At 43.2% G+C, this 14527-nt stretch overlaps 2 long non-coding RNA genes across 12 annotated transcripts in view; both read left to right on the forward strand.

Annotated features, from left to right (window-relative positions):
• Positions 1-151: 151 nt before the first annotated feature.
• LOC138920318 (uncharacterized) lies at positions 152-1812 on the forward strand. Its single transcript, XR_011431297.1, has 2 exons — positions 152-538; positions 866-1812. It is a non-coding gene; the product is annotated as an uncharacterized lncRNA (long non-coding RNA).
• A 4650-nt stretch (positions 1813-6462) lies between these two features.
• LOC138920321 (uncharacterized) overlaps positions 6463-14527 on the forward strand; it is a 76519-nt gene continuing 68454 nt past the window's right edge. For 10 of the 11 annotated variants that reach the window (XR_011431304.1, XR_011431302.1, XR_011431300.1 and 7 more), the window contains exons 1-3: positions 6596-6712; positions 8759-8814; positions 13512-13636. This is a non-coding gene — a long non-coding RNA (uncharacterized lncRNA). Of the gene's footprint in view, positions 6713-8017; positions 8365-8758; positions 8815-13511; positions 13637-14527 lie in introns of all 11 variants that reach the window. The other variant, XR_011431308.1, reaches the window with a different exon arrangement.

The raw sequence follows: 14527 nt of genomic DNA on the forward strand, positions 1-14527 counted from the left end.
GAACGCCGTCTGCATAACTTGCCAGATTGTTTGTTCCCAGGATACTCCCTCAGAGAATGGCCTTGTGTAGGGCAGGGGTACATTGAAGCGGGGAAGAGTAGAACTGCTGAGCTTTGACTTGCATATTCCTGCTGGCATGAGTTCCTACCATGCTTGTACTTTTTGGCCTGCAAATAAATACGTTGCGATCAGAGGGATGTCACCTCAGTCCTAGAGGCTGATGGTCCCCTGTCCCATTAAATAATATAGAGTATGTTGAGTCTATTATATAGACGTGTTCTGTGTATTAATTCCATCCCCCCCTTCAGCTGGCTGCCTAGCTGGTCTCGGGAGCAATAAGGAACAGAGATCTGCCTTCCCTCCCAGACCAGTGAGAAAAAAAGATGAGTGACATGCAGACTGTGCCTCAGTCCACAGCAGGAGGGAGCACCACCCCTCAGATGCCCTGAGGCTGTGTGGGCCATTCATAAGAGCAGAAGGTCGGGATTCAGAACAGAACAAATGGACCAAGTGCACATCTCTACTCTGTGGCACACAGGTAACACCTTGAAAAGTTACTTAACCTTTCCTGTTCCCATTTTCTCTCCTGTAAAATAGAAAATAAATCTAACTCATAAAGTTCTGGTGGGAATGGCATGAGATAATGTGAGTGAACTGTGAAGCCCAGTATTTGACAACACATAGTAAGAAGATAGTAAGTGGTAGGGAAATAAATATATATATTACCTATTATATAGAATACATTATATTACGTGATATCACATACTTTATATATGTAATATTATATATATATATAAAGCTGAGAGAATGCATGTGTGTGTGTATATATATATATATATATATGTACATTCTTTCCTCTTTCTAGGACATAGAATGGGCACAAAGGAGGAATTAAGTCTACTTGCAAGAGGCAGCAGAGGTCAGAAAAGCCCTCACAGAAGAGGAGGCCCTTAAGATGATACTTGAAAGAACAGACTCACACGCCTGCCTCACCCTGTCTTTGGAGGACTTGGTGATGTCATTTATCTAAAGCACTTAGCACAATGCCTGCAGTCTATAAACGTTAGCTGAGTCTAAATGGTTTTGTTGGTGCGTTATACTCCATGTGACCCTCTGGATCAGTCAGGGTTCTTGATGGCAAACAACAGAAACCGCCTGGCTAACCTAAGCAGAAGAGAAGGTTCATAGAAGGGACTCACAGAGCTCAGCGACTCCACAGGGAGCCGGCTCAGAGTAGAGATGGGAACCAAGAGAGGCCGGGCAGCTGAGGACATGCCAGGGCCAGCTCCCAGGAGCAGTCTGGTCAGGTCAAAGCCGTGGACACCACTGGACACTCAGCACCGCTGCCAACACCAGGAGTGACTCTCAGTGTCTTTGGATTTTCTACCATGCCCTCAGGATGGAATACCCTGGGTGAGAGGACCCACTGGCTGATTCAGGTCAGTCGTCCAGATCTCAGCTTTCAGTGGTCATAGGGAGAAGGTATTTGGCCTCTTCAACTTCCTGAGTAAGAAGCGGGGCCCTTTTTCCTAGTAAGATTCACACAGCAGGGCCTATTTTAGAAGTAGAGAGGGATTTGGATGTATCCAAAAAAAGGTTCAGCTATGCCTTAAAGAACACTGTTTTGATATAACAAGGAACATTGTATCAAAAATGTAGAAAATCATCATAGACCCCAGAAATTTCTCTTCAAAATGTAAAATACTTAAAAATCAAAACTTTTAGGTCATCTTTAGGTATTTCATGCCAAACACTTGCCATATAGTAAGTACTCAATAAATAATAGTGAAGTAAATATAGTCAGTACCTAAATGTGTGATGAATATTAGTCATAAATAATGATTTCTTCAAATCTTTAAAAATTGGTCTAAAACATTAATTTCTCAGTTTGAGCTCATATACAGGCCATTTTGAGATGTGGGAAGATTAGTTTTGCTCTTTTTACCCCCATTATCAAATTTGAGAGACATTTTGATCTACTGTGAGTGTGAGTATCCAGAAAGTCATCAGAGGGGAATGTGGGCTTGTGAGTTGATAGCAAAAGCTGGCTGTTGAGAGTTAGTTGATAATGGAGTAGTGAGAGAGAATTCTGATGCCTCTAAGAGATCTGCTCTGAGATTTGCAGGAACTACACAGACCTTTAGACAGAAGGCAGGAGCCAGAGAAGAGAAAAATTTCTTCAGTAGGAAAATAGCCCTCCTGCCATCAGCACTGAAACTTGCCCAGCTCTCTCCCACACCACACAAAACGCTCCCTCCCCATCTTCTCCTGCAGGTGCCGCCCTACTCCTCCCTCCTCTTGACTGTTCTTCATACTGGTTTATATTCACTTTTTCTACTTCCTCACCTCCCGCTCACTTCTCAGTCCACTGCAGTCTGGCTACTCACTGCACCCCTCCACTGAAACATCGCTTGCCAGGGTCACCAGTGACTTCCTTACAGCTAAACCTAATGCATACTTTTCCGTCTTTGTCTCACTTGGCCTCACAGTGGCTATGGATGATGATGACTTCCTCATAGAAATACTCTTGTTACTAAACTTTCATAAGTCAGTAGTCTCATGGTTTTCCTCCTGTGTGTATTCAATTGTAAGACATTGTCTTAGATTTCACAAAGGCACCCAAACTCAGTAGCCCCAGACTGAACTTGCAGTCTTTCTCTGCAGATGCTTTTCTTCCTGCTGTCCTCCTTCAAAACGAATGCCTCCCATGTGCATGGATGCGAACACTCCTTCACCTGACATAATTTCCATTTTGTTGTTGTTATTATGGTGAGACCATTAAAGCTCTACTCTCATAGCAGCTTTCAAGCATACAACACAGCATTGTTAACTACAGCTACCATGTGTACGATAGATCTCCAGAATTTATTCATCTTATAACTGAAAGTTTGTACCCTTTGACCAGCGTTTTCCCATTTCCCCCACCTCTCAGGGCCTGACAACCACCATCTACGCTCCGTTTCTATGAGTTCAATGTCTTTAGCTTTCACATATAACTGACATCATACAGTATTTGTCTTTCTCTGTATGACATTTCACTTGGCATAAAGCCCTCAAGGCCCAACCATATTGTCACAAATGGTAGGATTTCCTGCTTTTTTATGGCTGAATAATATTCTATTTTATACATAAATATATGATATATATATAACGGAAATTAACTTGAAATTGATTAAAAACGTAAGACCTAAAACCATAAAACTTCTATTTAAAACATAGTGGGAAGCTCCTTGACAGCAGTCTTGGCAATGATTTTTTGGATATGACACCAAAAGGACAAGCAACAAAAGCAAAAATCAACAAGTGGGACTACATCAAACTGAAAAGCTCTGCACAAAAAAAGAAACTATGAACAGAGAGAAAAGGCAACCTATGGAATGAGAGAAAATATTTGCAAAGCATATATCTGATAAGGGGTTAATATCCAAAATATATAAAGAACTCATGCAACTCAATAGCAAAAAAAACCAATCTGATTAAGAAATAGGCATAGTAACTGAATAAACATTTGTCCAAATAAGAGCTACAAATAGCCAACAAGTACATGGAAAGGTGCTCAGAATCATTTATCATCAGGGAAATGCAAATCAAACCCACAATGAGACGTACCCTCAGATCTGTTAGAATGGCCATTATCAAAAAAAGAAGCGCTAACAAATGCTGGCAAGGACGTGGAGAAGAGGGAACTCTGGAGCACTGTTTGTGGGGGTGTAAATTGGTGCAGCCACTATAGAGAACAGTATGGAGGTTCCTCAAAAAATTAAAAATAGAACTAACATATAATCCAATACTCCTACCTCTGGGTAAATATCCAAAGGAGATGAAATCAGTATCTTGAGATGTATCTGCACTCCCATGTTCATTGCAGCATTTTTCACAAAAGCCAAAAGATGGAAACAACCTAAGTGTCCATCTATGGATGAACAGATAAAAAAATGTTGTGTGTGTGATTTTTAAGGCCTTTAATGTTTACTAAAAGCCACTGCTTGTGAGAAGCTGAGAAAAAGAAGTGAAGATTAACTGACTTCTGACAGTGGCTCTCTCTCTTCTCTCTCTCTCCAAATCCTAAGGGGTGATCCTAGTATAACTCACCCCTGAGAGGGGATGCACACTCTCCTCAGGGCCTGCCTGTCCCACTACCTTTACTGACACCAGGCCCAGCATGGGAATGAAAACCCAGCTATTCCCGGGGCAAATATTGCAAGGTCTAACCCAGAAATAAAAACACAACACACAAAAGGAGCTGGATAGGGCCAAATTTATCAATATGAGTATGCTCCCTGTGGACTCAGGAGCACCCCAAGTAGCATTTCATACCAATGAATATTTCTTTAATGGAATCCTGACAAATATGTTTTAAAACTCTCCATATTTCTGTTGTGCACTCATCTTTTGTGGTGACCTGAAGGAATCTGTGGTGGTGGCTCTTTGATCATGAAGTCTATTGAAATGAAATAGATGGGCACCCTACTAAGATACTTCTTAAGATATTTATCTATATATATATGAAATTCTGGGTCTCTCGGGCAGAAAACTAACACAAGTCATCATAACAGGGATTCAGATCCTCTTTCCCAGTCCTTGATATATCCTACTTTATAGACAGGAGGCTTCCACTGAAGCGGAGGCTGAGTCTCTTTGACAAAATTCCTCACAACTTAGTCACAAGTATATACAATTAATCATTCCCCAGAAGTCCCCAAGGGAGATCTGTGGCCACAAACCAGTCGAATCTCCTTCAAACTGAGTCCACCGTGTGTGGTGGCATCATCGGAAGATAAGGCTGCTGCAACTACAGTCTCACTTAGGGGTGGTTCCGAAAGATGTGGTGAAAAGAAATCTCCCCAGTGGGCAGAGTCTAAGGAGGTATATTTAGGTGTTGACTTTGTGAAGAAGAGACACGTCCTGAGTTTAGATTTGTCTTGATTCATGTCCAGTAGCTCAATGAATTGACCAGTAGTAGGGAGCTAGAAAAGAATAAGACTGGAAAATTGGTGACAAAAAGGTCTGGAGGAGATGCAGGGGGATGGAATTGTAGGAATAGGTAGTGAATGGAGTTTACAAATGCTCAACGGAGGACAGGACATTAGAGAGATGACAAGTGAGATTTGGGTATTTATTCCTTTGCCTGTCTGTGCTGAGCCACGTAACGGCCATTACAGCGTTTCTCTTCCTAAGGCCACAGGTCTCATCAGGGTGGCCTTTTCTGCCAGGCTCTGGTAATATCACCTACCCTCATTATAGGCCTGGACTGATAGTGATTCCCTACCATCACTGGTTACAGGATGCCTCACTCACCCTACCCATGTTTTTATAGTCTTGTTAGTAGACTCTCCTCAAGTGTCCTACTGTTTCTTGACAATTGACATCTGTTTCTTGAGGGGACCCTAATAGGTCCCCACAACAACCCTGATCATAAACTCCATGGGGGTAGGGAATTTAATCTCTCTTATTTGATGGTGCTATCCCAGGATCTAGAATGATGTCTATTGCACCGCAGGTTTTCCAGAAATGTTTGTTAAATTGACATACATCGTAACCACTTTCTCGCCATTAGTGACCTTTATGTTAAAGTCTATTATGATTGATTCAATACAGTTTGACCAGAATTTTTGTGCTTTTATCTGTAACTCATTAAAGAATGACAAAGAATAATAAATGTCAGGACAAAGCAAGCAAACTTGTTATGGGCACGGAAATCCAAGATGATTAACATAAAAATTTGTTGAAACAATCAGAGAATTCAGCAAGAAACAGTGTCAACATTTAAAAACCAACAGCTTGGGGCCGGCCAGTGGCCCAGCGGTTAAGTTCGCACGTTTCAGTTCTCAGGCCGGGGTTTGCTGTTTCAGATCCTGGGTGCAGATATGGCACCGCTTGGCACATCATGCTGTGGTAGGCATCCCACGTATACAGTAGAGAAAGATGGGCACAATGTTAGCTCAGGGCCAGGCTTCCTCAGCAAAAAGAGGAGGACTGGCAGTAGTTAGCTCAGGGCTAATCTTCCTCATTAAAAATAAAAAACAAAAACAGCTTTCCTATAAAGGTATGCCTAGATCCTCTCTCTCCACCCCCAGTAGAACCTCCACCCTGGGCTCCAGGGGCGCTGAGACCTGGCTCAGGTGTTGGTGAAACCGGGGCTGTAAAGGGGAGAAGTTCTAATTTTACAGCTATATAATTTCAATCCTAAATACTTCAGTCGTCATGGCTTTTTTTTCCAAAATAAAATTTACTACGTAACTCCAAAATTTTTTCACACTTCATCTAAGTAACGGTAATTTTAATATTTTCAATATCCCATCCATATTCAAGTTTCCTCAATTTGTCTACAACTGACTTACCAAAAAAAATGCTATTTCAATAGTGAGCCAATAGAGGACCACCCCTCGCATTTGGCGGCAGAGCTCAGGTTTAACCCTTAACCTTTTCCGGCTCGGGCTCGGGCTCGGGCTCGGGCTCGGAGAGAACATCACTCCCCAGGTTCCTGACAAGCGGGGGCGCTGAAACAGGGACCTCAGCAGTGGCCGCCGAGGCCTACGGGAAACGTAGTCTTGACTCCTTCTGGTTCACCGCGCGGCGCTCTGGGAAGGGGATTCCCGGCCCTCACTGCGCATGTGCAGCCGTAGCCCCGCCTCTTCTCTCGTCTTCTCCGGACTCCGCGGGAGCCGTTAGGTGCCCAGAGTCTCCTGAGAAAGTAGAGGGCGCGCCCGGGGTGAGAGTGACGGGGAGCGCTGGGGGCGGGAGTTCTCGGGTCCCCGCCGTCCCCAGCGTCGTGTGTGCGCCCGGGCGGGACCTCGGCGGGGGGCGGCCGGTGGGGGACCTCGGGCTCCCGGGGCGCAGGTGCGGCGCAGCCCGTCAGCAGCCCGACCCAGGAAAAGCCCACGTCGGCGGCGGGAGGCCGGTTGAAACGCGGACGGGGCCCGGGTCTGCGGGGCAGCCGAGCTCTGGAGCCCGAAAGGCCCAGTCAGTCCCGGCTCTGTCACCTCCAAGCAGGGGCGACAGAAGGGCCTGGGTCAGCGTGCTCATGTGGACGTGAGATTGATAGCGCCGTCTCACGGCGGGGTTTTGAGGTCCGAGTCATCGTTGTACAGTATTTAGGCGAGGGCCGGGTAGGAAGCCCTGGGTAAGGGACAGCTGCTGCCGTAGTTGGAAGTCAGTTTGTTGGTGTCGCTGGATGGCCTGATGTGCCCTCACGACCGCTTCCCCAGCAGCTGAGGCTCAGGTCGGTGGCCCGATGTGCTGGGTCAGGAGGTCGCAGCGCAGGATTTGGGTTCAAGGGCAGGTGGCTTCCCTTCAGTCTCAGGCTTTGTCTGATGTCACACCTGCCCAAGACTGGCACTGCGGCCTTCCCAGCTCTTAGGACCGTGGCCTGTCCCCACATCCCCAAGGATGTAAGGGAAGGGATGTGGATGGAATCCCACCGTGTGTCACATGTACCCTGGGGTTTCTAGTGTCTCTTCAGGTCCCTTGGATCAGACAGAGGGGCCTGGCCCCTTCTGCACTGACGGGATGTCCTTCAAGTCTGATATTGTAGTGAATTTCAAGAGTCAGATTTTGTCCCCTAAAGTGAATTTATTTCCCAGATCCACGTCCCAGTTTCCTTGAACAAATCAACCCTTGTGAGGCAGGAAGGAGGGGCCTCTGTGCAGGAGTCTTACCTGGAGGAGAGCACCCCTCTGACCTTAGACCTCTCTCCAGAGCTTCAGAGCAGAGACAGAAGAGCCCAGAAAGAGCAGGTCCTAGATTTGCAAGGTCAGAAGCCGTTCTGATCCCCTTGCCCAGAATGAGCCAGACTTGGTGATGATGCCACCTTCAGGAGCCACCACACCATGTGACAGTGGGGGGTTTGTTTGTCCCTGAGTAGAGCAGGTGAGCTGGGGTGGCCCAGGGGCAGGCTGCTCAGGAAAGGCTGCTTTGTTGGGGAGCTTCTGAGGGCAAGGTCCGGGGGACAGGGACAACCAGGCAGAGGGAGGAGGTTCTGGCTCTGGTCCCCTTAAATGGCCCCTGCTCTTTACAGAGGCTGCGCTGCTGTCAGACGTGTCCATCACCACATGTGACATTAATGACATCATCCTGATCTAGCAGGATCCCAGAATAATGATGCTTGAAGGATTTTCCAAAGTCATCTACTTGCAACTCTGTTGAAAACTTTAAAGACATTGGCCTGAAAGTTTCAGTGACTTGTCCAGGGAAACCCGGTTTGTGACAGAGTCAGAAGGAAAACTGCAGTTCTCTCTCAGATAGTCACCAAAAGCATCTTATCAAAGGGACCTTCTGAGGAATACATCCCAGCTGAAATGAACAATTAAAAATTCCTGCCTTCAAGCATCCCGTCTGTTTTCTGTGTATTTTCTGTACCAAAACGTAAATAATATTACTGAGAAAAATAGATATATGATGTATACTATTTTTCTTCCACGTTAATTTTAATGAAAGAATAGTGTCTTTTCCTTTGGTGTAGTTTAATTCAACTCATCTGTTGTTTTTCTTCCTTTCTGTTAGAAGGACACGTGTTATTATTAAATCAATCAAGAAAAGTTTATGTTCACTCAGTAAAAAACTGCAGATGATCATTGCAGAGTCACACAAAGACAGGTGGTGCCGCCTGTCTGTGATCCACTTCGTGCCTTTTCAAGGCCCAGAGGGCCCTATGTCTGGGGGAGGATGATCCCCAGCTGGGGTGCTGATGTGAGGAGGTGACTCAAGGAGCTGTGGCAGGTCAAATCTCAGGACCCCTGTCTTCTTTCTGTCCCCTCAGCTGAGCCACAGTTGTCTACACTCGCCCAGGAGCCACAGAAAGTGAACATCCCTCAGGTGAGCGCTTTCTCCGTTCCCCACTTTGTATTGTAAGGGATTTATAGGTTTAGAAGGATCCATGCATGATATGGAAAAAGGACAAATAGAAATAGATCAAGTCAATCTTGAGGGAAAATATACCCTGTTTGACTGTTAACTGTGATATTTGTTGTCAGCTTTTGTAGGTGACCTTGTCAGGGTAAGTAGGTTTCCTCCAGATACCAGTTTGCTGAGATTTCATATTAGTCATGACTGTGCAATGCATTATATTGATTCCCTTTGTGCAGCTATTGGAATAAACCTATAGTTTTATTTCCTTCCATCTATAAATACTGTAAATGGTACAATGGGTTTTCTAATATGAACTTGAATTCCTGTGTAGACGGTAGTTGCTAAGTTGCTTCTTACATATTTTCCTACGGCTTTTTGCTAATACTATATTTAGAATTTTTGTTTCTGTATCCACAGGTCAGATTAGACTGTACTTTCTAGTTTCTCTGTCCAATTATGGTATCAAGGTCATAGTCTCATAAAAGAAAATGGTCATGCTCCTTTTCTTTTCTAATAATTTAGATAAGAAAATTGTTATGTGTAGCTTTTGTGAAACTCGTCTGTGAGTTTGAGCCTTATGAAGACTTTTTGCTTGAAGAGTTTGATTATCAATTTATTCATCATAAGTCTATACTAGATTTGTATTCTTTTCTTGGTATGACTTTGGTCATTACATTTTCATAGAAAACTGTTCATTTTTATGTGTGTTTTTCAGTGTATTTTCATGAATTGATTGATAGAATTCTCTTAAGATTTCAGTCTTTTGGGACCAGTCCCATGCCCAAGTGGTTAAGGTCACACGCTCTGCTGCGGTAGCTTAGGGTTTTGGTGGTTTGGATCCTGGGTGCGGGCATTGCACCGCTCGTCAGGCCACATTGAGGTGGTATCCCACATGCCACAACTAGAAGGACCTGCAACTAAGATATACAACTACATACCGGGGGGATTTGGGGAGATAAAGCAGCAGAAAAAAAAAAAAAGATTGGCAACAGTTGTTAGCTCAGGTGCCAATCTTTAAAAAAAAAAAAAAAAGATTTCAGTCTTTTATCCATAATTTTCTTTTTTGATCAGCTTTTAAATTGTGTTTTAGTATAAAGCTGCTAATCAGAAAAGGACAAAATGTGTTCTAGTTGGCCCAATCTGAAACCTAGAATTTCAGCTTCAGAGGGTCTTCATATTTTATGCTGGCAGCAAACTCTAAACATCGGGAGTAGAGGAATGTGCCCTTGCCATGTTTGTGTTCTCTGGCTCTGCACAGCCCCCAGTCAGCACCATTTGCTGACAAGACTATCCTTTCTCCATTGAATTACCTTGGCACCTCTGTGGGAAGTCAGCCAGCAATGTATGTATGGTCTGTTTCAGACTCTGTTCACTTCTTTTTTTTTTTAATTTTGCCATCCCTGATGGTACCTTTGGTACTTCTGTTGTAGAGGGCATCCTAGGCTGGTAGACTGGTCTTTTTTTTTTTTAAATTGGCATCTGAGCTAACAACTGTTGCCAATCTTCTTCTTCTTTTTTTTTTTCTTCTTCTTCTCCCTAAATCCCCCCAGTACATAGTTGTATATTCCAGTTGTAGGTCCCTCTGGGTTTGCTATGTGGGACCCTGCCTCAGCATGGCCTGATGAACGCCCAGCATCCAAACCAGCAAAACCCTGGGCTGCCAAAGCTGAGTGCACGAACTTAACCACTCAGCCACAGGGCTGGCCCCTGTTCACTTCTGATGGCGTGTGGCAATCCTTTTTGTAATACCACACTGTCTTGATGAGTGTCTCTTCAGTAAGTCTTGAAATCAGGTAATACAAGTCTTCCAACTTTGTTCTTTTTAAAAATTGTTTTGGATATTCTAGGTCCTTTGCTTCTTTACAGAATGTTTTAAAAATCAGCTTTCTTATCTCAAAAGTCGGCTGAGATTTTGGTTTTCATTGCACAGACTTGGAGAATTTGTAGTGTAGATCAATTTGGGGAGAAATTACATCTTGATCATGAGTCTTCCAGTTCGTGAACACGGTATGTCTCTCCATTTAGTTCGGTAATACGGAGGGTTTAGATTTTTATCTTTCTGCGTCAAAACGAGAGTTTAGACTTACAGTTTAAAAGAATAACTCTGTCTGCTGTTTGAAAATAGACTCTAGTGGGGCAGTGGTGCAAGCAGGTACAATGTAGGAGGCCATTTCTGTAATCCTGGCAAGAAATGATGATCATAAGGCTGTTAGTTACTTTGAAGTAGTCAGGTTGTAGGTGTGATTGAGGGTAGAGCCACGAGTCTGGGAGAGTGTGTTTCCTCTCCACAACCTTGCAAATAGAGTGTGCATCAAACTTTGGATTTTTACCAGTGTGACTTACAACTGATCTCAGTTTAGTTCTGTAAGCTTTGCTTTTCTCATGAATAGGTAGGGCATCGTATTTTGTTAATAGTTCACTATAGTTCTTTGTTTTTGAACTCTTTATCCCTTATCTGTTCTCGTATTTACGTGCCGATTTTAATGACTGTATCCAGTATACCCTTATAGCCCTTTTTCTGTGAAATAAATTGCACAGTTTTCCTAGTTTCTTGTATTTTTGCCTTGCTCACGATTTAACAAAATTTTTTTTTATTATTATTTTTTCGGTGAGGAAAATTGGCCCTGAGCTAACATCTGTTGCCGTTCTTCCTCCTTTTGCTTGACAAAGATTGTCCCTAAACTAACACCGGTGCCAATCTTCCTCTATTTTATATGGGATGCCACCACAGTGTGGCTTGATGAGCGGTGTGTAGGTCTGTGCCTGGGATCTGAAACCGTGAACCCCAGGCCACTGAAGTGGAGCGCACGAACTTAACCATTACACAGCTGGGCCTGCCCTGGCATTTGATTTTTATGTTGTCAAATTTAGCATCTTTTTCTTTTCTGATTCCTGGATTTTCAGTCATAGCTGGGCATTTCCCATTCTAAAGTTGTAAAATCATTGTTCTGTGTAGTCTTCTAGAATGTGATTTTGTTTCTTGCATTTTGATCTTGAATGCATTTTATTTTATCCTGCTCTGTGGTATGAGAGAGAGATCTAACTATCTTTTCCCAGGTGGCCTCCAGCTATCCCTGTGACATTATTGTCCAGCCTTTCCTCACTTATTTGAATGATGTCACCTGTATTCAAAGAGGAAGTTTACTCTGTTAATCATTCTTCCCACCACACACGTTGTTCAGGTCTTGCTTGCTTGAAGCTTGGACGTCTTTCTGGGCTCTCTTCAGTGCCTTGCTCTTTCTGCCCACTTCTCTGTTTACATTAGATTGTGGGCTACATTGTCCTGTCTTTCTCATCTAATACGACCTTACCCTCTGTCTTCCAAAATTTGTTCATATTTTTGGGCCTTCTTCTGGGATGTTTCTCTGCAATCCTCTTTTGTTGTACTTTTATAGTAGGTTTTGTATTTTATCTGAGTGCGTTTTTGGAGGCAGGGCTTGTAAATGTGTGTGCTCAGGCTATTCCCTTGAACTAGAAGCGTCATTTATCCTTCTAATTCTCTCTTCTCTTAATGTCCAGTACTTTAATCTTTCTACTTTCTCATTCCACCATTTAGAATTTTTTTCTCAGCCTTCAAGGCTTATTCAATTTCTGCTTGCGTCTTCAATTTTACTATTTCCCTGAATTCTGTATTTGGTGCCTTTTCTCTCCTCAGTTTCTATGTCCTTTCTGACCCAGCCCTTTTTCTCTGATGACTTCAGTTACCATCTAAATGACTAAAGTCTCCTAAATTCTAGTGACCCAACCGCTGACTCTTATTTATTCTTCTGGTCTCTGTGTATGGCATCAGCATCCACCCATTTGCTTGTGGAGCATCTCTGTGTAGTTGCACAAGAAAATAATGACCAGGTTTTGTTTTCTCCAAGAATTAGTTTCCCATTCTTTATCTTTGTTGCTTTGCCTTAATATCGTAATTTCTTAAATTAGATCTTTTGTTTTGCTGCTTAAGACCTTGTCCACTATTCATGTAGAGCAGTGGTTGCTAGCTGCAGTCAGTTTTGCTCCCCAGGAGACATTTGGCAATGTTTGGAGATAGTTTTAATTGTTACAACTGGGGATGCTGCTGGCAACCAATCAGTAGAAGACAAGGATACTGAAAAAGATCGTAAAATATACAGCACAGTCTTCCACAAAAATAGCATCGTCTGGTCCACAGTGTTGGTAATGCCATGTTGAAGAAATCCTGTTCTAGAGCATTACTCCTGAAATAAAAATCTGGTGATGTGTAATGTCTCCCTGGGCTTACATGGGTCTCTTATTGGTTTCCTATTTCCCCAGCAGAGATCTCCGGTCTGGAGTGTGTATACTCTGCAGAGTGCTCAGCATAATCCATTGGTGTATGGGAAATATATACAAGAATCCTATTTATAATAACTTTACCTAAAAAAGTAAGGCATTAAGGTTTCTCATTATTCTATTAAGCGACAATATATGTGTATAAAATAAAAATAAATGTAAATAAATCGGCATGAGAATAATTTTTTTTTACTGATGATGTACATCTCCTCAAAGTATAAGACAGAATTAGGGCCCCGTGATTGTCATCCTTTATAGCATTTTGTTTTAAATTGTGAACAGTAAACATAGTAAGACTTAGTTTCTAAAAGTCTTCTCTATGTCACTGCTTCTGGACCCTCACATTGATTAGAAATGTGCTGTTGCAGGTGTCAGTGTCATTCAAGGACGTGCCTATGGAGTTCCCCAGGAGGAGTGGCCGCAGGTGGAGTCTGCACAGAGGACCCTGTACAGAGACGTGGTGATGCTGGAGAACTACAGTGGCCTTGTCTCGGTGGGTGAGCAGACCTTACCATGTGACTCCCTTTAGTCTGCAGATTTTGTGTTTTCTTTTTTAACTATTAACCAATTTTGTCGAGGTGTGTATAAGAAAAAATAAAACTCAGCACTTTTCAGTGTACAAGTGAGTGCGTTTTCAAAAATGATATAGTAGATGACCATCATCAAAATCATGATTTGGAATATTTCCATCATGCCAAAAACATTCTTGTACTACTTTGCGGTAAGTCCCCTCCCTCCACCCCTACCTCTCAGATGCCTGAGAGCAATCACTGGTCTGTTTTCTATTGCGGTAGTTTTGCCTTTTCTCCACTTTCATATCAGTGGAATCACAGACTCTTTTTGTACATGAGAAAGATTGGCTCTGAGCTAACATCTGTTGCCAATCCTCCTCTTTTTACTTGAGGAAGATTTTAGTTGAGCTAACATCTGTGCCAATCTTCCTCTATTTTATGTGGGATGCCACCACAGCGTGGCTTGATGAGTGGTGCTAGGTCCATGCCTGGTATCCGAACCCATGAACCCCAGGCCACCAAAGCAGAGCAAACTTAACCACTATGCCACTGGGCCAGCACCGAGTATAGACTGTCTTTTGTCTGGCTTCTTTTATTCAGCAGAATGCTTTTGAGACTCATGTATGTGTGTGAATCACTAGTTTCTTCTTTCTGTTCTGAGTAGTGTTCCCTTGTGTGCATGAACCACAGTTTGTTTTCCTTTCAGTTGATGGACACATGGGATTTTTTCCATTTGGGGCGATTATGAATAAAACTTCAATGAATATTTACATACAGTTTTTTGTGTTGACACGTTTTCATTGCTTGTATAAGCACCTAGGAGTGGGCTTGCTGGGTCTTCTGGTAAGTTTATATGTAACTGTGTGAGACTC

The sequence above is a fragment of the Equus caballus genome, chromosome 23 (assembly GCF_041296265.1).
Source record: "Equus caballus isolate H_3958 breed thoroughbred chromosome 23, TB-T2T, whole genome shotgun sequence".
NCBI classification, from domain to species: Eukaryota; Metazoa; Chordata; class Mammalia; order Perissodactyla; family Equidae; genus Equus; species Equus caballus.